This window comes from Meleagris gallopavo, chromosome 8, assembly GCF_905368555.1.
Source record: "Meleagris gallopavo chromosome 8, MGAL_WU_HG_1.1, whole genome shotgun sequence".
Taxonomy (NCBI): Eukaryota; Metazoa; Chordata; class Aves; order Galliformes; family Phasianidae; genus Meleagris; species Meleagris gallopavo.
In genome coordinates this window covers 13,968,319-13,989,600 of record NC_139411.1, presented here as the reverse complement: position 1 = coordinate 13,989,600, position 21,282 = coordinate 13,968,319, and the positions used below count along the sequence as shown (strand labels likewise).

At 36.7% G+C, this 21,282-nt stretch overlaps 1 protein-coding gene across 1 annotated transcript in view; it reads left to right on the top strand.

Annotated features, from left to right (window-relative positions):
- Positions 1-21,282, top strand: part of LOC104911947 (uncharacterized) — a 183,271-nt gene that overhangs the window by 152,048 nt on the left and 9,941 nt on the right. Inside the window, exons 15-16 of the mRNA XM_085230204.1 lie at positions 14,491-16,481; positions 20,873-20,934. The gene's annotated coding sequence lies outside the window, so the exon portion shown is untranslated. The remainder of the gene's footprint in view (positions 1-14,490; positions 16,482-20,872; positions 20,935-21,282) is intronic.

Here is a 21,282-nt window from a genome sequence, read left to right as displayed (position 1 = left end):
GAACAAGCGTGTAGGTGACAGTGAAGCCTTACATTTGCTCAACGTTTGTGCTTTGATGAAATTTGTCTAGCCACAGTCTAGCTTAACTTTACACCAGATTGCTTTCCACTAGAGAACCCTCACCAGATGAAGGACTGAAGCTGACAAGTCAGTTACATGGCACTTCTAACTTTAACTATTGAAGAAAGAAATTCTAATTCTTATATCTGTAGTATTGCTATTGAAATACGTTTCTGAAAGCTGACTCTGTGAAGATCCTTCAAGAATAGCACGCAAATAATGAGGGGAAATTGACTGCCTGAAGACTTTTGTGTACAGTTTCTGACTATAATATTCACCAAACACTTACTTTCTTCTGTTTATTAGTTGGCCATTCCTGCTAGGTTAATATGGGAAGAGAAGCTCTGCAGTACTTGGGGTTGTGCCTTGACCACGTAATTGGAAAAGTAAATGGTTTCCCTATGATCAGAGTTGAAATCTGTGCCAAAATGACTGAGCTCCATTCAAAAACCCCTTCTCATGAGTCATTTTGTGGCAATGCATGCTAAAAGAGATGGCAAAACACCAGGAGTAAAATAATCAGCACACCTCAGGCTGCTAACAATAACAAAATAAGCTTTTCCTACTGTGAAGCAGCCTCCTCTGTAAAGTCTTCAGGCTTGCATGAGCTTCCTGTGCAAGAGTCTGTCTGAATCAGGCCCCTACTTTATTCTTCTTTAAAACCATACCTCAAGAGCCCACTTCATCTGCTGCCCTAAAATGTAAAGAAGCAGTAGTTAAATTTCCCATTTGTTAGCTAGTTGCAGTGTCTTTTAGCATGCGTCCCTTATAGAAGGAATGTCTGCATCTGCATCAGTTTGCATCTGACAAAAAATTGAATGACAATACACGGCTGCAGAGGCTGGAATTCAAGAATCATTGGCTTCACTACTGGAAGCTGTAAATCACTGATTTGACTGTTCCAGGTCCAACTCTGGACCCTTCTGTCCTCTAAACCCATCACAATATATTAATTTGTACTGAAGCTACTCATGCATTGTGCAATACATTCATTTCTGCTCTCTTCTACTCATGCATTGTGCTCAAAAGTCACAGCTGATTTTTTTCTTGCCTTTCTAAAAAGCAGCAGAGAACTGCAAGCCCTCAGAGATATTAATGGAGTACATGCTAAAGAAAACAACTATTTCTCAACTTTAGCTTATCAGTTAGTCTCCAAGATTTCAATAGCCACACTGAGAAATAGAGCATACCCCTTTATTTTGAGGATTTAGCTCCTTCCTCTATTATGTGGGCTGGGCAAAGAGCAAGGCCCTAAGTATTCTTCATGTGATTTATTCTACATTGACAACCACTTAAGTAGAGGCAGAGTTAGACCCAAAAGGCACAAAGTGATGAAAGCTGGAACTGAAAAATAGCATGACAGTCAAAATTGCTGAGTTTCACACAGCCCCTGCTCTGACAGTGTTAGAAAACTCTTGGTCTAAAAGAATCCCAAAGAGCCCTCTGGAAACCCAATCCCATGACTCATACGCTGTCCTTGAAGGCTTTTTTCTTTCTCTCTACCAAATGACACTGAAAACAGCCTTGTGGACTTCACTACATGTTTTAGACAGCATATTTTCCTTTTATGAGAGAAAGAGTTCTCTGTATGACAGCTCAAGATAAATGTACTTGCATCTGCAAGTCAAACCAGACTTCTGGTTGGGCCATAGGCTGAGGATCCCACATGCTGTGCCTCCTTGGTGGGGATGGGAAGAGAAGCAGAGGCTTTGTGCTATTGCAGGAACTTCATGAAAACTAAAGCCCGTGAAAAGTAAAGCCCAGTGGCTTAGGCACTGATTCCCAAGGATTCCTAAGAGCTCAGTTGTTGTTGACTGAATTAACACTTTTGTGTTTGCCTACTTGCTAGATTGGTTGAAAGATTGACAAGCCCGCACTACTGTGTTAAATGCTGCAGGTGAAGTTAGGAGGAAGCGATTCTGGTCTCTACGTAGCTTATTCCCATGCAAAAGTAAATGGGAACAAAGCACTACCCTTCCCTTCCCAGCACCCACACTGTGTTGATTCATAAAGGGCAGATGCTATCTGATCTTACCACTGGAATTCAGTTAAGAATGCAGTCACAATCTCGGAGGCTGAATACTCAAGCTCCCTCTGAGTATTATATGTAACTGAAAGTGAACTGAGCTACTAAAAGGAGCATGAATTACACACATAAATACAGCGTATTTGAGGACAAAGCTATTGCTTTGATGATTGCTTTTCAGAGTAGAACTTCACACTAAAATGAAGACCTTGGGAATTTCCTATCTGAATGCTGAAATGTTTTTAAGACAGCCGTGGCTCATCCATTGAAGCCAATCAGTCCTTCTAAGTTAAATTTGTTCCTTTATAATCCAAAATGTATTAAAAGTGTTTCTAGTGTTTCCAACTCCACCCTCAACAGCTAAGAAATGGTCTATCATGCATGTGCTTCAGTCTTCTTCTGTATATTTGCAGCTGTAACAGTAAGCTGATTTTTCTACTCTGTCTTCAAAAATGACATTTGGAAGGAAGAGGGGAAAAAAAAGAAGGAAACAAAAGAGCATAGGTAGGCTTGTAATTCTTTTTCTAGAATGAAATTTCAAAAAAATCAAAATTCCCTGTGCTTTCATGATGGATCTCCTGCTACTTTGTAGGACAGTGAAAACTCTTTCAAGCCAAGAGTGCAATAACAAACTTTTGCGTGGTTGTACATATTGTTATAATATATGTTTATCAGAGGGTGTATTTTCTGTTGTCTGGATTTCCCTCTTTTGCAACATTAAAAAAAAAAAAGCTGGAAGATTATAAATGAAAATTCGTGTTTATGTCGCTGTTAAATTTGTAGATGAGAAAATGGGAGAGGCTAATTTTGCTCACTGACAAGCTATGTATATTTTGTGCATTTAGGAGATCCTCTGTGTTTCTCATTTTCTTAGATGTGAGCTTGCAGATCTGTTACTCCTCCCTTTGCTACTGTGCATAATAATTTTTGTTTCTCTAAATTAGAGGCTATGTAGTCAGCTGAAATACAAAGAAAGGTTGAAGAGGCTGCAACATTAAGTTTTTCTTCTAGGTGATTCATACAGTGGCAATGTAAAATATTCCTCGGGTAAAGCTGATGTGAAGAAGTGATGTAAATCACAAAGCAAGCACCAGTTTCTTCCTGCACAGGTACAAAAACCTACTATACTTTACATGCCAAATGGCAAAAAGTAAAATCAGCTACCAATTTTTGGCTATGTTAAGAAGGCCTCTGCTGCATTGGTGCCTTTACTGAACTCATTCCATATATATGTTTGAGGCACATTTCACTAATTCCTTTTCAGTGTTACAGAATGAACTCCACATATCTTATGTTAATTCCCGTCGCTCCTGAGTGCTTTTTGGTAGTAACATAAACTCTTTGTGTAGTCTAATTATTGCTTCACCCTATATCTTTTTGGTTGACTTTTAAAGGCATTCTGGATTTCAAATACAACCTTACAGCTATGATGCAGTAACCAACAACTTCTTCCACACTAGCAAATATAACAGTTTTTTTCAATAGTCATTACAAACTCGAGCCAAATTCAGTCTGACAACATACAGGTGAGAAACACAGGGACTGAATTTCCAGCACTACATATTCCACCAGTGTTTCACCAGTGTACAGCGGTGACAAAATAATAAAATGACTCTACTGTATGTTGTTTTTAATATCCTTTGGTATAAATTTACATGCAGGAGAACCCAGCCTTGTAAGTGAAGAAAGGTTGAGGGAACGGGGCTTGTTTAGCTTGGAAAAGAGAAGGCTCTGGGGAAACCTCATTGTGACCCTCCAATACTTGAAGGGAGCATATAAACAGGAGGGAGAATGGCTGTTTACAAGGGGAAATGGTGATAGGACAAGGAGGAATGGTTTTAAACTGAAACTAGAGAGGTTTTACGTTAGATATTAGAAGGAAGTTTTTCACACAGAAGGTAGTGACACACTGGAACAGGTTACCCAAGGAGGTTGTGGGTGCCCCATCCCTGGAGGGGGGATGTGACTCTGGGCAGCCTGGTCTGGTGGTTGGTGACTACACGTAGCAGGGGGGGTTGAAAATCGATGATCATTGTGGACCTTTCCAACCCAGGCCATATTGTTATTGTTAGCAGCCTGAGGTGTGCCGATTCTATGATATCAGTGCTGGATGCCCTGCATCTGCTAGTTGCCTTTATTGTTCTCAGCTATGTAACAGTCATTTAGTCAGTAATCACTTGTACATTTCTTCAGATAAATTACGAACATGTAACTAGCAATGTTACTAGCATTAAAACTTTGTTTTGCAATATCTCGCTTAGTAGATTGATATATAAAATTGCAATGAATATAAAATAGCAAAAAGCATATAAAAATTAAGATACTTTCTATTATTAAACATTTTTACAGGTTTTCAAAGGAGGTTTTCAGCTTTTCTCTTTTCAAGTAGCTTCTAAATAATATAGTTTATTTTGGATGATTGATTGTAGGAATCGTCTGCATGGAAGTAGAATGCAGTATTCTAAGTCATGTTGTCTTTTCATTTTTAAGGAATGAGATGATCTTTATATCTTGACACATTTTATCATTTTGAGAACAAACCAGTTATCTGTATGAGTTCAACTGATAGAATATTATCATGACTTATTAAAAACAAACAGGGCTTCCAATTACAGCTGCATGTCAAAAGGGGAACAAATAGAATAACTAGTTCTCTGTCATGTTATCACTAGTTAATTGTATTTATAATAAGTCTTCAGCTAAAATAAATTACAGATGATGTGGTATTTTAATACAGTAATGGCTTCTATGTGAGTCCCGCTGCCACAGACCTTATGCAAAAACTCAGAGAGGTTTTTTACCATTTATTGATTAAAACCTGTGCTCTGAAAGGAACAAATAATAATAGTAATAATGTGTCATTTTAATCTTAAGTATCAGTTAGTCCCCTGAGACAGCGTTGATCCTTTTTAGGCTCTTCTTCTCCTAACCTATTTTCATACAGCAGGCATAAGAGACGAAGTGAGCTATTAGAGTTATTCCTTCTATGTTTTTTTCCTGCTATATGATATCTAACCTACCACTTTTGATATTTTTAGTCATCTCAATGAGAGGAAAAATATATTTCCTTGTAATTTCCCTTTGAAATGTACATGTGGATGACAGTATTTGTAGTACCATGTGGTACTAGAGCAAGGCACTGAGACAGCTGACTGACAGCCTGCGTGTGCTGCCTGGTAAGACCTAGGGACTGTTCTGAAGTACCTAAGCCATATAATGTCCAAAAGGTGACTTAGATGAGCAGTAAAATAGCACTTAATGATCTGTAAGCCCATGGATAAGCATCTGTCTTGATATGTGACCATAACAACAATGAGGTTGTGATTTCCATAAAATTTTCTCTAACAATTCATACAAAAAGTAATATTTAGATGTTAAAAAGGTATCAGGTGTTAACTATTACCAAATTTTTAAATTGTGTTCTTGTAAACTGATACATTGTCTTTCCTCAGATTTCTCATGTGTGTTTGGACAGATAATAGTATGATTTTGTTTATTTGTTTCTTTGCAGATAAAAGGTGAAACAAACCATCCTTTACCTTTTTTGCCTTTTTTTTTTTTTTAATTTTAATTATTTTTGCCCAAGTTCTATTTCTTACTCAGCCTACACAGAGAAATTTTGGTAACACAACTATATGAGAGATCATTACTTTCCTCTACCCAGTTCCATCACACCTATGCTAACAGTACTGATACATATGTTGGCTTTGCCAGTTCTGTTTGTTTAGCTTTTGTTCCTTTTGCCTCCTTAAAGCATACCCTTTCATGGACATACAGCTTTCTTTGTCAGTAAGCCTCTGTAAAAGCAGATACATTTAGGAGGCACTAGGACATGGATTTGGAGGAGATGTCAGTCAATGACACCATGACCTCACTAAGACATTATGCAACAGCACAAAATTCTAAGAGAAAGATGATTTTTTGTTGTTGTTGTTCTCATCAGTGGCTCTTACAGCCCTCTGTTGATCATCCCTGATTAGCTCCATAGAAGTCTTCAACCTATCAAAGGTTAAGAAGCCTGTTATAGAGAGCTTCAAGTATTGTAGTATTGAGAGTAAAAAGGACATGGACAGAACAGGCAAAGTCTACACAACCCCAAGGTCACAAATGCAGTGTAGATAAAAACAGCAGATTCTTAAAGTTTCTTGGTAAGTAATGTGGCAATCCAAATCATAAAATCTTTAAAAGCTCTTCAAAGGTCAGTGGATTCCAGTAAATTTGACATTAGTACTTTGAGGTTTTGAATTTAATGCACTTACTGAAACATTTCATTAACATTTTTTACTCTAGTCAATAGATGTGATTTTACAAAAAGTCGATCTTTGTGGTCTACTTCTTCAAGCTGCCATTATGTCAATCAAAAGTAAGTCCAGCTGATAAATTATTTTGGCAAATAAATGAAATGTTTTTGTGGTTAGTTTAGTGTTTTTCTAAAGTCCCAGTGCAGGCCAGGAAGCACTTCTGCCTTCTCTCTTTCCAGACTTACTGATTGCCATGTGTCAAACACAGGCACACTGTTTTTTCCTTGCCCTTATTATCTTACTGAGATGCATCTTAACCCACGCTGGCTTAAAAAAAATGCAAGAGGCGGTGGTTACTTTTAAAATTATTACCCCAAACATTTCCCTGGTGAAATATAAACACATATTAAATAACATGACACTAATAATCGCATAAAAGGAATGTTAAAAAAACAGTTTCAGAAGAGAGAATAAACCATTAATGAATTACTACATTACTGAAGTAGTTTGGATAATAGTTGAGATGTTTTTACTAAGTTGATAAATGCTGCACTAGTAAATCACTTGCATATATCTTCTTTTCTAGCCTTAGTTCAGGCTCCTTTAGATCTACAAAGGTTGTAGATAATTTTTGCACCCACTCAGTCAATGACTGGCAATGCTGCATGTAGCTGCAGTCATTCATTCTGTCAGTCAGCAGCCCTTGATAATGTGCCTGTCAATATAATTCAGTGCCTGTTCAAGGAAAGTGACACTTTGAATAGTGGACACTTTTCAAAAGCATTCATACAGGGTCAGCCTCATGATAAATAAATATATTTTGTGTTTGGAACGAATAGGCAATAGACAGGAGCTGGAGTCTGAGCAGAAAAACACGACCATTCTGCAGGACACAATAAACTGCAATGAAGAGTGAAAATCATAAATGCACCTTGTTTTTCATGTTGTATTAATTACTAGATAATGGATAATGAAGTCTTTGAGATCCTGCTTGGCTCAGTGGAGCCCTGATCCATGACCAGGGGCACAATGCACTACTACACTACAAATGAGATACTAGAATAATACTATCAATAGTTCTTTAAACCTTACAAAAAAAGGACGTATACTTTCATTGCTGAATGAAAAACACAGGCAGAAATCTTTAATTACCACTAACAGCACACTAAAGAAAGCATTTATATGGCATACAGCCTGTAGTTTCTAGGTTCTATTAATACCGGCTGAGAACAGGAGGAAGAAATATGTGATAGTGACAGGATTTTTAATAGTACCTCACCTTAAATGCATTTTAAAATATGTAAATCAATAAAAAAATTATTTGTAATAGCAGACTAAGAGTGCTGGTTAGCCTTACTGCTGAATGAAATGTATGCTACAAGCCCTATTACCATACATCGTGGGAGCTGTAGTTAGGATTAATCTGTCAAAAGGGATGGTTTAGTGTTGATGAATATGACATGTGACCATTAATGATGTTGATTTTATCTCCTGAGATTAGCATGATTTACTTCAGATGGATAATAATGTCATTTGCTTGATGCAGTAGATCTGTTTACGAGCTGATTAAATTGTAAGGCCTTGCTTCATTTCATGCTATTTGGTTTACAGCTTCATTACTGCAATCACAAAAGCTGTGGAAATGTCCCACATCCCATGTCACAATAAATCATTGTTTAAGATTGCAGCTATGTATTTTAGCATTTCAGTTTTGCATGGACCATGCATTCCTTAACAAATATGTGATTGGGAATACATTAACAAGATATTCTAGAACATACTGCTGCAGAAATGTAGAAAATCAGCCTGAATCTTTTAATTGAGATTAAGGAAGCACTTGAGTAATTAGCTGTAACAAATTACCTTATTATTTAGACAGTGAAGTAAACGTTTTTGTTGCAAAAATGATTATCATAAATCTGCAGAAAAGTGACAGTCAAACAACCATAAAGGAAACTTGTAAGCAAACTACATTTTCTGCTTATTACTTTTCACATTTAAATAAAATTTATCAGGGGCATATTCTAAAAAGAATGCATTTGTTCTTTCGGGATAGTATGTGTTACAAGACATACCATCTGTAACGGCTGCGCCGGGAAGAGTATATGTATGTAAATCACAAAGGAAAAAAAAAAAAAGAATCTGTTAATTATAATGGCAAATGCTAATGTTGTCATAGTTAAGGCCGTGTCAACGTTTTCATTATAGACCCAGTTAAAAAGGAAGGAGAGAAGGAGGGTTGTAATCAGCCATCCGAGATTGCCGTCTGCTAAAATTTTGTATACAAAAGGGCACACTGAGCTCTCTCACGGTGCAAATTAGAGGTAGCTGTGAAACCATACTTGCAGTCTCAGTGAGAGGAGGACTGGGGCCAAGCTCTCGGCCTAGGAGGAAGGGTGACTTTTTGTTTCTGTTCAGTGATTTTTTTAACATTTTGCATAAATTGATATTACTACTTTTATTGTAGAAATTAAACAAAATAAATAAATAAATTGCATTTATCAGTTAAATGGGGCTTTTCGGAGCTTGTAGCTTGCCACTGTCTGAATCTGATAACTACAGTTGATTAAGTCTTGGTTCACATACTTAATTTTAATGAAAATATTTATAAGTTCGAAGAGCGTGCTTAAATAATTAGCTTAAGATGCAAATATTACAGGGTGGAATTTCTTTTACTACTTTTACTTCTAATATCCCCAAGTTTGTTCCCAATGGATTTAGAGGAAAAATCTCAATTTACTGTATATGTGAGTTCAGCTGGATTAGAGTATATTCAAATGTGGACTAGTTTATATTGGATTCATGAACTTTTTTTTTTTTTTTTTTAGTCTTTAGCTTTTACCTATTGAAACTCAACTCTCCACCTCAGAACTTTTTCCGTTGATGAAACTGGTAATCCCAAGAGGAACCACACATGTGCATAGTAGTATACGTGCACTGTAATATTTCAGGACAATCCTAGAATTTTCCAGCTTTTCCAAATGTTTTGCAGCAGTGACCACAGTCATGATTTTTATGGATGATTCATGAGTTGGCTGTTCTGGGCATCCAATCTGAGACATTTTGAAAAGCCTGTTTTTTTTTGCTTGCTTGCTTGTTTATTTTTAATGGCTGATTGCATTATGCATTCTGGAAAGCAGATTCTTTCAGAAATGTTCTTGCCGAGGATTTGGAAAGAGAGGATAACTGTAATGCTTGCAATTCAGCTCTATCTGGTGCTTTGGTGACAGATTTACTGAGATGATTTAGTTTTCCAATATACTGTGGCTCCTGGGCATAGATCTCCCACCTTTGACTTTTTGCAGAGCCAGTCCCTGTTAACTTTAATGAAGCTAATGAAAATATTTACATGTTGAAATATTGATATTTCTAGCAACATTTCAACTGACTAAAAGAAAACAGTGATAAACATTTTCTCTGGCTTTCCAAACAGTTCTAGACCTAAATTAAGGAAAAAATATCCCTGAAAGGATATTCTTCTTATTGTCTTTTCTTTTTTTGTACATAAATATATATATATATATATATATACATACGCACACATATAAGGGGGAAAACCTCTCTCCATCTCTCTCTCTCTCTATATAAAAAACAGCTGGGGCAGAAAGAAAAGGCAATAAGAAGAAACCACATTTTGAGTCTTCATTTCTTTGGGAAACATTTAGTAATATATTGCAACTCTGCTTAAGTTGGATGAAATGCTATTACCACAGTTTGATGTTTTATAACTTAGAAATTTAACAAAACAAAGGCTTCCTTTCTTGATGAGCAGCACCTTTTGACAGCAATTTGGTTTTTGGCCAAAAAGAAAATGCGGATTTATCAGAGTGCACATTCTTTCAGTGATGTTCCTATTCAAACTAAATAAGAATGCTCTTGAAAATCCCAACTGCTGGCTTCCCTATAAATATATATTTTCATCACCCACCTGCCAGTGATGGTTAATTTAATGCAATTTATGCATAGAAGAAAATCCTTTCCTAGAACTATGAGGTGGAGAGGCTATTAGCCAGGTTGATAGAGAAATGGTAGTTTTGTGGAGAGACCTTTAACCTGAATAGCTGAAGTCATCTCCACAAACTTGATTAACCCCTATACTCATTAACAGGAAGAAGACAACTAACAATATATAATTTCTTAGTTCACTTACAAGCAATCACCTCTCTATTCTCTACCCTTCCTAAGACACAGTGAGGTTTAGGGAATCTATGTGAATACAACTGATGAACTTTGGCTGATGTTTTGAAGTTGCTTTTTTGAAAATGGTGGCAGTGTGTGATGCCCATGTCTACCTTACTGATAAAGCTACTATCAGGATGTAAGTGAATTGATTATCGACCCCTAAGTGAACAATTTATGAATTCAAGAAGTTGACAGTTGCTAGGGGATGCTTCATCAATCTTCTGTGCAGGTGCCTCCTGGCAGAAACAGGACGGAAAGACTGAAGTAACAAAGACGGGTTTAAAATTATCTGGATAGTTGTAATTAATGGACAGAATTTGAAACTCTGAGGAGAATATGGGAAAATATACCCAAGTTTTTTGCAACAGGAGAGTTGACGTAGCTGTAGGTCTGTTCACTGGTGAAGGAAGAAAGCTAGTCTAAAGAAAAAAATGAAAAAAGGAAGAAGTTGTGGTCTAGAGTGGAAGCATTCTGGACAGCTTTAGACCAAAGAATTTTCCAGTCTGGTTTTGAAAGGCAGGAGAACATATTTCTTGTACGGCTTTCGATTTTTGTGCTTCTAAATAGATAGTGTTTAAATCTGAGGCAAGACCTGCAGATGTTACAACCACTGCATGCACCTAAAGATCTAAGTTATATGTCCTAGGTGTATTTCTTACATGCACTTATGTGCAAAGCTGTGGTATTGTGCAAGACAGCACTGCTCATGCCTACTGATGAAAAGCTGGATTGCAGATTTCCAGACAGCAAGCTGAGTTCAGCAACGTAGTAGCACAGTTTTCTATTTGAAAACTAATCCTGAGTAGGAGTGTTCTCACAAATCTAGGCCACAGGAGAAAGCACTAGATTTGCCTCCAGCAACCAATTTTATGTTCTTCCAAAAGCTTGTGGATGTCAGCAGAGTTGGGTAAGCATGTACTGGAGCAAGATTTCTTTAAGAGATTCTCAAGTAGTGAGTCCATTCTAAGTCTTTGACTGTTCTAGAAGTGAATCCACATGGCTGTTGAGGATGGTGAAAGTTGTAAGCAAAGAAAATCTGTAAGACATCGTGTGTATGTGTTGAAATTATGTCCATTGGGAACCTTGTTACAATATATAAAGGCTGCTTGATGGCACTTACAGCAGTGAAATCTGTGCAGCTTTAGGAATAACATCCATATGTCTTTGGAAGAAAGAAAGATTCCCAAAAGATGTCTTGTTGGGTTTTGGGATAAGAAAAATCTCTATGATGTTACAGTCCAATTTTCTGTATTACCATGGCCACAGAATTTCATCGAAGAGCTTCTGCATTAAGTGCAGCTATGTTTGATTGAGCTAGCTAAAAAATATGAAGAGAAATTGGGGCAGACAATTTGTTATTTTCTACCTTCATAGAGTTCAAAATAGGAATTGCAAAAAGCAATTGTGCCTCCTTCAATTACTGCATTACCTCTAGCACAGAGACTGCTGTAGACAAGCCTTTTAATGAACGATTTTTGTAGAATTTAGGGTCTCTGAAGTGCAAAGCCACAACAGAGTGTGGCTCTTAATGTGGCATATGAGCATTATGTTGCTTGCTTTTTCTGTCAAAGCTGGCATGTATCAGGATGCAATAAAAGAAAAACTATTTCATTCAAAATTAAATGGAGACTTTCAATTAAAGAAAAAAATCAAGTCTGAAACCGTAAAATCTATTGAAACTTTCTGTTTTAGAGGAAATGTACCAATTGCTAATGGAAGAGTTACTCTAAACAGCTGGCTACTAGTTAACTATTATGTATTCTAGTAGGATTTGTGGTTGGACTTTTTTTTTTTTTTTTTTGTGTGTGTGTGTGTGTGTCATTCTTCTCCTCAGAAGATCTGGAGAAAAGAACAGAAAACTATTGAAAAGATTTGCCTTTTATCTTTTGAATCAGTGTCACACTAACAAAAAGATGTTTTGAAGCCTTTAACCATTAATTGACAAACTGGTTTTCTTTTGACATAAAACTTGTCAAGGCCTTGATTGTTGTGAAGCCCTCGTGATAGATTCTGGCTGCCTGCCTAAGTACAAGGTCTCTGAAAAGTAGGATAACACTTTCTGAAACAATTTGGCCTTATGCTCCATAATGTCATTTAAACAAACTTAATTGACTAAAACTCATTTTTCTATATTCTGTATGTGGTACTTGTTTGGGAGAAGAGGCCTTTTAGAAGTAGACCCTAAATGGTAAAATCTGACCTCTACTCAGCCTTAGATTTCTCAACTCTTGTTTATTTACACAAAATAAGCCAATATTAACTGTATTAAAAATCACCGTAAGCAGAAAACCTGTTATATGCTCCCATTTTCCTTTAGTGAAGAACCTTTAGAATAGGTACAAACAAAGACTCTCTGAATAGCACAAAATCCACACACTTCTGCAGTAAGAGTAATCATTATCTTGAGGTAATTGCCCGTGCATGTCAGTCAGTAAACTTGTTCCATACAAAAAGAATAAAAAAGTTTTAGATTGAAACTTGATGGTTTTTTTTTGTTGCAGTGAAACTACACTGCAGATGATTTTCTTAAACTGATAATTCTGGGCATACTCAAAGTTACACATCTACAGAATAACAATTTGCATTTTCTGTTTCTCTTTAATGGTAAACAGTCTTGGTTTTGAGTGGATGTAGTGTGTCAAATTAAAAAATGCATATATGAAAGTGATGAAACTGTTCTCTAGCACTTTTTCCAATGAATATGACAACTCTGGAATGACAGTTTCATCTCTAGGAAGTCTTTGTACATCAGATGGTAAAAAAGTTCTTAACACCTAATGAGTTTTGAATGGCCCACAGGACATGAGTTAGTGATAGTACCTCTGTTGAGGTGTCAGTTTGAAGCAGAAGGCCCTTGGGGCTCTGACAGGCTTTAATGGCCCTGATCTGCTTCACCTGCCCCTCTCCCTCCCCCCAGTCCTTGCCCACAGACCCAGAGGATCTGCTTTTCCATTGTCTCCATCAGTAGAACTTATGCAGATGGTACCTAAAAAGTATTATTTCGTTATGATGCAGCACTTATTTGACACTCAGTAGGAATGTGCTGTATACTTAGGCTACATTTTTACTTTTTTGAATAGGATGCCAACTAAGAGAGTGTCTTGTCATTCCATTGTGCTGCAGAATCAAAACTATGGAGAGGTCGTGGCAAAGAGAAGTAAGAGAAAGCTTCTATGAAGGAAAAATGGTGCTGCCAGTGATGCTGTTAGGATGCTGAAGTACCTGGCGATTTTTATGTTCTTTTGATGTGCTTCATCTATATAAATAAAAATTAGAAGCAGAGGGAAAATTACCACTGAGAAAAGGCTCAAGGCTTAGTACCAACAGGAAGAAAGCATCTGCCATCACTGAGAAAAAGGACATACAATCTTTTTAGGGCTGTGCTGGCTATAATGGCAGAACAGAGTGTGATGTTTTTATGTACTATTTATTTAGTGATGCTTTTTTCATAATATTATTAAATGGTTTGAACATTATGAAAGGTTTCTTTCTGTTTACCCAAGAATTTTAATGTATTTTACAATTAAACCTATTTTTTTAACAAATCTTAAAAGCACTCAAATACCAAATACACTAATGAAAGATGTTACAGAAATTCCTGCTGCCAATAGTAAATAACAATATTGAAAAGGTCTATGTTAAAAGAATATTAATATCTGTTAAGATAGTCACAGTGGTAGTGAAAAGCTCAGTTGTATGGCAATTAGTGAAAGCCAGGAATAGCTGCTCACTGCACAAGCTCATGGTCTTGTTCCTCATTTGCCGATCACTGCAGGGTTGTGAGGGTGAAGGATGATCTGCTGATACTCATGTATGTTAAAGCAGGTGTCAGCAATGTAGTCAGTAGGTGAGCAGGGTAATTCTCTGGCTGCCCTCAGTTCTGATCCTTCATTTCTGGCTGAAAATCAGAATGAAAGGACTATATTTCTATCCCTGTTTTCTCACTGCTTCCCTCTCTTTTACCCTTTCTATTTCCTCCAGGAACAAGAGGTGCTGGTTTAATCTACATTACAGGTCTTTATGCATCTCAGGTCATCCAAGAAAAAAGTTCTGTGTTGGATCACCATCATCTCTACAGCAATCTGGATGTTTGTCTCAGACATATCTAAGGGAGAAGGTCCTACCACAGCAAGGAAAGAACTAATATTTTTTATCTCCTAGAAAGACAAAAATAAAAAACACTTTCCTTCTATACCAAGCACCTTGCAATGCGAGAAGTTGAAAATTGTATATAATTAATATGCCTTTATTTTATCTCTACTCATTTATAAGCTGTTTAAGACCATTTTACTACTTACAGACAGGCTAGTAATTATAGATTTAATATACCTATAACCAAAAATTGTCAGACCCGACTGTGGCGCAAGGGGATCAGACTAAAAGGCTGACGCATTGCTACTTTTTCAGATTAGGGAAGCCTGTATACAGGTTTCCTTCCATCATTCCTAAAATGATGCTAATCCCTATTTTGTACAGGCCTAAGGTTTTGCAATTCTGTTGCAGGACAGCACCTATGCTAAACAGATTTTCCATTCCTGCTATCTGCTTAGCAGATTAGTTATAGGAGAGGACTCTATAGAACAGTCCATGCTTGACCTCCACAGAATCTTCAACTGTCTTGAGTTTTTCCACTAAAGAAATTTCTCAAACATTAATGACTAGCAGCGGAGAAAAACTAAAGCCATGCCTGTGTTTTACTAATCATATGTTCATTTCTCCCTTCTGAAAAGGGAGATACTAGTGGCCCAATACAGTTGTGACAAAGGAACATCTTAATGTAACCCTTAGTTTAATCCATTGTGACGCAGAATGATAATGACATAAAACTAGTAATAGTAAAACTATATTTAAAAATATAGCAGTAATATGGAATTGTTATATAGTGAAAGAGCATCAAGATGTCTCCTAGAATATCAACTTTGATTTTTTTTCCCTTTATTTAGTAATCAATTCAAGTATAGCTAGAAATCATTAGCTAAATTTAAAAACATTTACCTCTCTTTAAAGCCATCCTGGCTCACTTTAACTTGATGAGCTAGAGATTATGATGGAAGAAGAGTAGTGCTGAGGAGGTACTGTGCCTTTTCCCCTCAGAGAGTTTATTTTAGAGATATTTCATGGTGTGATACGTCATCCATAAACAATGATTCTGTGAGTCATGCACTGGAAAACCCTCCATGAGTAGTGCATTGGGCCTAGGATAATAGTAAATATGACAACTTCTCACCAACTATAAGCCTTCCGTGGCTTCTCTACCTCTTGCCTGAGCAGACCCTTGGTATCAAGTCTAAGACCATTTTCTTAATATTGAGTTCTATGATACCATCTTGCTGAGTCCTATGATGTCATCTTGTTTTTGTTTCTCCCTTTGCAACATAATATACCCTAGTTCTTCCTCTTACCATTCTTCTTACATCTTAAAACTCACACTGTGATGTTTTAAAGAATTTCCTTGTGAGACTGTAATCTCTGTCATGGATGAAGAAGAAGGTAGGGCATTCTTAGTCCTTTCAACAGAGGAAGGAAGTAGATCATTTTTAGAACTGCTTTAGCTTCTTTATTATACAGGATTTGATACTGATTTTTTTGGTTTTCTCAAGTTAAAGGTTGATCATTTGCTCTATCACCTCTGTGCAGCTTTTTGGACAAGCTTTTGCACAGAGCCCAGTTTTGGATGTTCTTGCCAAAATTGCATTTTTTTTTTTTAATTTATACCAGAGGATGATCAGAACTCGCATGTGATCTTCCAACTGACAATCAGTTAAGGACATATGACCAGAGACTTGATACACAGCCGGCTGGAAGAAGTAGTATCTTACACACTGTAGGAATGTGGGAATAAATAAACCGAAGGGCCAGAAATCCTTGCCCTGGGGAACTGTGGAACTGGCACTGCGAGATTGTTGAGTTAATACATCCTCAGAATGAAAGGACATGGGCTCAAGCCACACATAAATAGAGATTAAGATCAGGTAAGAGTTTTGATTGCATTAAATCTGCTAAGAAAAGTCCATGAAAGCTACTGTGATTTCATATATTTAAAATCTGTTCCTTGAAGGAATTCACTCAATTTTGAATGTTTTTTAAAATCCCTATTTAAGATATCACTGTACTGGAAAATTATTTCGTTTGAGACAGGGTGGGAATTTAGTGGAAACAGCACTGCATAAATATTCTACATATACAAGCTTATCACATAACATGATTACCTTACTCTAGTTTGTATTCTAGAACAAGCATGTCTGCACAAGAAGTTACTCGGTAAGAATGCTGCTTTATTCTTCAAAAATTCCATGTTCAGTCAAGCCTTCAGTCAAATCAGCGCAACTCTGTGTGTAGATAAATCGTCAGTCTATCCCTGCTTACATTTACAGGAAGCCTGTATGTTCCCAAACGCAGCTGATAAATCTGAAAAGGTTGCCTTTGTTTGTAGAATAAGGTTTTACAATTCCCCCACCATATGAACCTCTTATTTTTTGTTTCTTTTGAAGACCTTATGAACTGCATATCCTTCATATTTTGTGTTCAACGTTGTTAACAAATTAGTAAGTATGATGCGGAGATGGAAAACCTTTTTCTTTCCTTGTTTGCTGAATAGCCGAGAGGGAGAGTTTGTGTCTGACAGTGTTCCATCAACTTGAAATAAAAGTTCATGAGAGAAAAACAAACCTGTTTTTCTTTTAGGAAAAAAAAAAAAAATCTTTGCACTAGTTCATTTTTCCTCATTTAAAAGAGTTTTAGCCCTTCTAAATATAAAGCTTTTCATTTCTTCACGTGGTCTAAGTATTTTCATTTGTCACTTGTATTTTTCCTTTCATGACTGCTGCCTTTAAAAAAATAATAATGTCCAAGCTCCAGAACTTCCACTGTTAATTTCTATCATTTATCTCCGTTACCGATTTAGCTGTGGTTATTTTTTAAAAAGTAAACAGCAATTTTTGCATTTAAAGTGAGACTAACGAATGTATGTAACTAAGACCTGCTGCCCGTCATTTAAAATATCAGTAGTTCATATGTAGTTAAATTTATTCCTTTTCTACTTTGTGTAATTTTTGTACCCCTCACTTTAATATTCCTCTCCAATATAGAGTTTAGCACCTCAAGAACAGACCGGGTGGTCTGATTAGCATCTTTCTCTGAACAAACAAGTATATCGTTTTATTCAGTTAATCCAATTGAGCCTAAAAGTTGCCACCACCAAATGGCTACTTTCTTGTCATAGGAAATTGTGCGGTGCTGGTGAGAGCAATTCTCGAGAGCAATTCTCGAAGAGTCCATGAAGACTGATCTGCCTGTTTTCCTGCTGTAGTTACGCCTTTAGCCCCAGTGCTTTCCCAAACAAGGTTGAACAAAGAGATCAGTAATATTATCACAATAACCATTGTCATGCTGTGGGTATGAGTCCACATCACTGCTCAAAGTCACGACAGACTACAGGTTTCAGGCATTATGCAAGTATTCAATGATAAAGTTCTTCAAAAATGTGCAAGCACCCGACCAATTGGTTTTCTTGCCTGGGTAGTCATGCCAGATTTACAGAAGAGGATTAATAACATTTCAGATACGTGCTCTTTCTTTAAGTATGTATCATCAGCCTTACCAATCATTGGTTGTTCTGATCTATGACATGATAAAAATAAAGATATATTTAGGAGTGAAACAGTCTGTAATTGTGTCACTCTGCCTGCCCAAGCTCAGTATAAATTTTGTAGAGCATCAGCTCCATGGCATTCAAGGCAGAAGCTGCCTAGGAAAAGATCATTCCTAAGGCCTGACTGTCTCTCCTTTGCAGATGTGGGATGTTCAGAACCAGCACAATCCAAAGCACCTTATCCTAGTAAGCACACCATCTCTCAGCAGACTGTAACAAGGGGGCAAGACAGCAAATGATACGCTTAGATCTAGAGATTTCCTCAGGGCTGTCATGCTGGCAGCACCTTGACTCAGAATACAAAATACCCATTCCTTTCTTCCTCTAGTATCCCTTTTTAAAGTATATGCTAAAGAAAATTATTTCACAAATCGCCATCTACCTGAGTCTTGTTTGGTTCAAATGTTATTCCCTTTTCTTTTGAGTTTTCTTTACAAAGAGCTGTTTTCCTTTAAACCAGAAGATTTTATGTTTGATATCAAAATAGCCTTTTTGGTTGTTCACTGTGTGTGTACATTGCAGCATGGTGTTTCATTTTAAGGAGGAATTATCTTTGGCAGGCTTCTTCTCTTCAGAAATATAAAAGTTGATTTGTTTTATTTAAGATTCTGTGGGTTTTGCTAATAATTCATTTTCCAAAGGAAAAAAAGTAATGGTTTGTTGGGATGGCCGTCAGAAGGAAGTTTTTACTTGTGATGTGGTTGGCTTATACTGGTTGTTTTGTGATTTACCTCTAGTTTGAAAAAACAAGTTTGGGGTTTTAAAGAGTTGGAAGGAAAAATACATACTTTTTAAGTCTAATGTTTGTCTAACCATTAATGCCAATCACATTCCTTCTGTTACAACGCTGTTCTTATGCTGCATTTTGGCCCTGTCTACCAACTCCCCATTTCAAGGCTTTTCAATGGGATGGTGCTAGCTGGGTTACAGCTCCTTTCCATCATAGCTATTGGGATGTGTAGTTCACTTCTGAAATATATTGTCCTCCATCTTAAGAACAGTTGTGTTATATTCCCGTTGTTCCCAGAGGGGCAGAATTTGATTACTTTACAACACTGCTAGTGAATCCTTTGCCATTGGCAATGACTTGAGACAGAGTGAAAAACAATGAGCTACCACTATACACTTTAAAACAAGCAAACAAACAAAAGACCTTCACCTGCCATCAGAAAAGCTCATCAGCAGTGCTCTGTTGGTTACAAACCTTCTTCTGATTTTGCTCTTAGTTTACTTATGGCCAGCTAAAATCCACTTAGTCTTGTGCCAAAATTCTTTTAATTTAAATAGTCCTTCTTTCTCTTCTCCTAGCATTTTAAGTAACACAGTTAGACATCAATCCTATCCTCTAAGCTTTTGTTATAGTAGACAAATCAAGATTGTTTAATCTCATTTCATAAAATAAGCTTTCCATTGCACTGATCTTCCTAGTACTCCTAATGCTTTACTTACTCCCAGTTAATCTCTCCTGAATGCAGGTAAGTAGACTGTGTGTGGTATTTCAGGTGAGCTCTTCACTGAGCTTTCCACAGTGCTGTTAATTTTCCATGTCTCTGTTGGAGGTTACTCCAGTTGCCTGACACCTGCAATCTATAATCATATCGCATTTCAGAAGAGCCTTATTAATACTGAGAAATGATACTTCTGCTGCCATGTTAACTTAGAATACTTGCTTTGTTTTTATCAAGGTTTTTTAGTGTAGTATGATCCACCTTGAATAATCCCAGACCGTGTCTTAAAAATATCCTTTGGATTCACCTTGAGTAACTCCTCACTGAATTTTAAAACAATTTGCTTTACTGTCCCTTCTCGCTTCCGACTAGTTGTTGCAAAATGTTGGCTATTACTGGGATCAGAACGATGAGCATAAATATCTCAGACTTTGTTCCCTCCCCCTTATAGCAGTTTGTTCATTCTTTTTGTGGCAGTCTTGTTCTGGTTAAATTTGGTAGATACTCCTTGATACTGATACTGATATGATCTCCCGTATTCCAGAATTCTGAGCTGTGGTGAAGATTAACTAGGCTCCCAGAATTCAGAGCTGTAACAGATGTAATTTTCTTTCTACTTCACTTGATTTTCATTTTCTAACATCATTCCTGTTAGCTACGTACCTTTCACCCTATATTCTGTATTTAAATTAATGCAACATATCAGTCTGAGGTTGGGAACATGCCTGCGTTATCCTTAATCTCTGCTACATTCCTTTCTTTCTTTGATTTTATGTATGTAACTGAAAAATATTTTCATCCATTTTAATATCTTTTGCAGAGCCTAACACAGCTTCTCTTCTGGCAGTTCTTGCTTCACCTCCTCACTTCTTAGATAAGGACTGATTAGCAAAGAATTATTTTTGTTTTTATGTAATCTGTTTATTGAGGTGATAGTACATCCAGTTATGTCTGTGTTATATTTCAGGTTTCTTTTTCTTTTCATTTCTTCTCTGTGTTTGGAATAAAGATTTTTGGCCATCTTAACATGCTTGGCTTTAAGTAACAAGGCTCAATATATTAGGTCCTCAGTCCAGATGACCTGACCACACCAGTTTGCCCTTCTGAAATTGAAACTTTTAGTTAAAGACTTACTTCTGTTTAAAGTAAATCAGTTTTGTCTGACTTGATCCAGTGCTAACTTCTACAAATGGCTTACTTCTAATATCCTCATTACATATTAGTAATAGAATATAAAACATCTTATTGTCTCTTTTTGTTTCAGTGAGGATTTGATGAAGTGCATTCAACATTGCATCCAAAAATAATGGGATGTTGCTGTTATGGGTAAGATCTGTAGTCCAATCTATGTCTAGATTTGCAGCTATAAGCAAATGGCTTTCACCACTTCTCCAGGGGAAAAAAATAGCCATGTCATGTTGCACACAATGGGTCCTGGCACAAAGAATGTCAGAATCTAAGATATTTTCCATGCTTTCCTATATTGTAGTGAGCTCTGATAACACTACCACTAGAGTTAAGCTGAGCTTTAATTAAATAAATAAATAAATAAAAGAGAGAGAGAAATAGCACCTGCAGTTCAGCTCCTCTGAAAATCATTTTCTTAGGCTATAAAACGGATTAGTCTCTAGCCAATCTTTAACTTGCTTTTGAGTAGGTATGCATATATAGCCC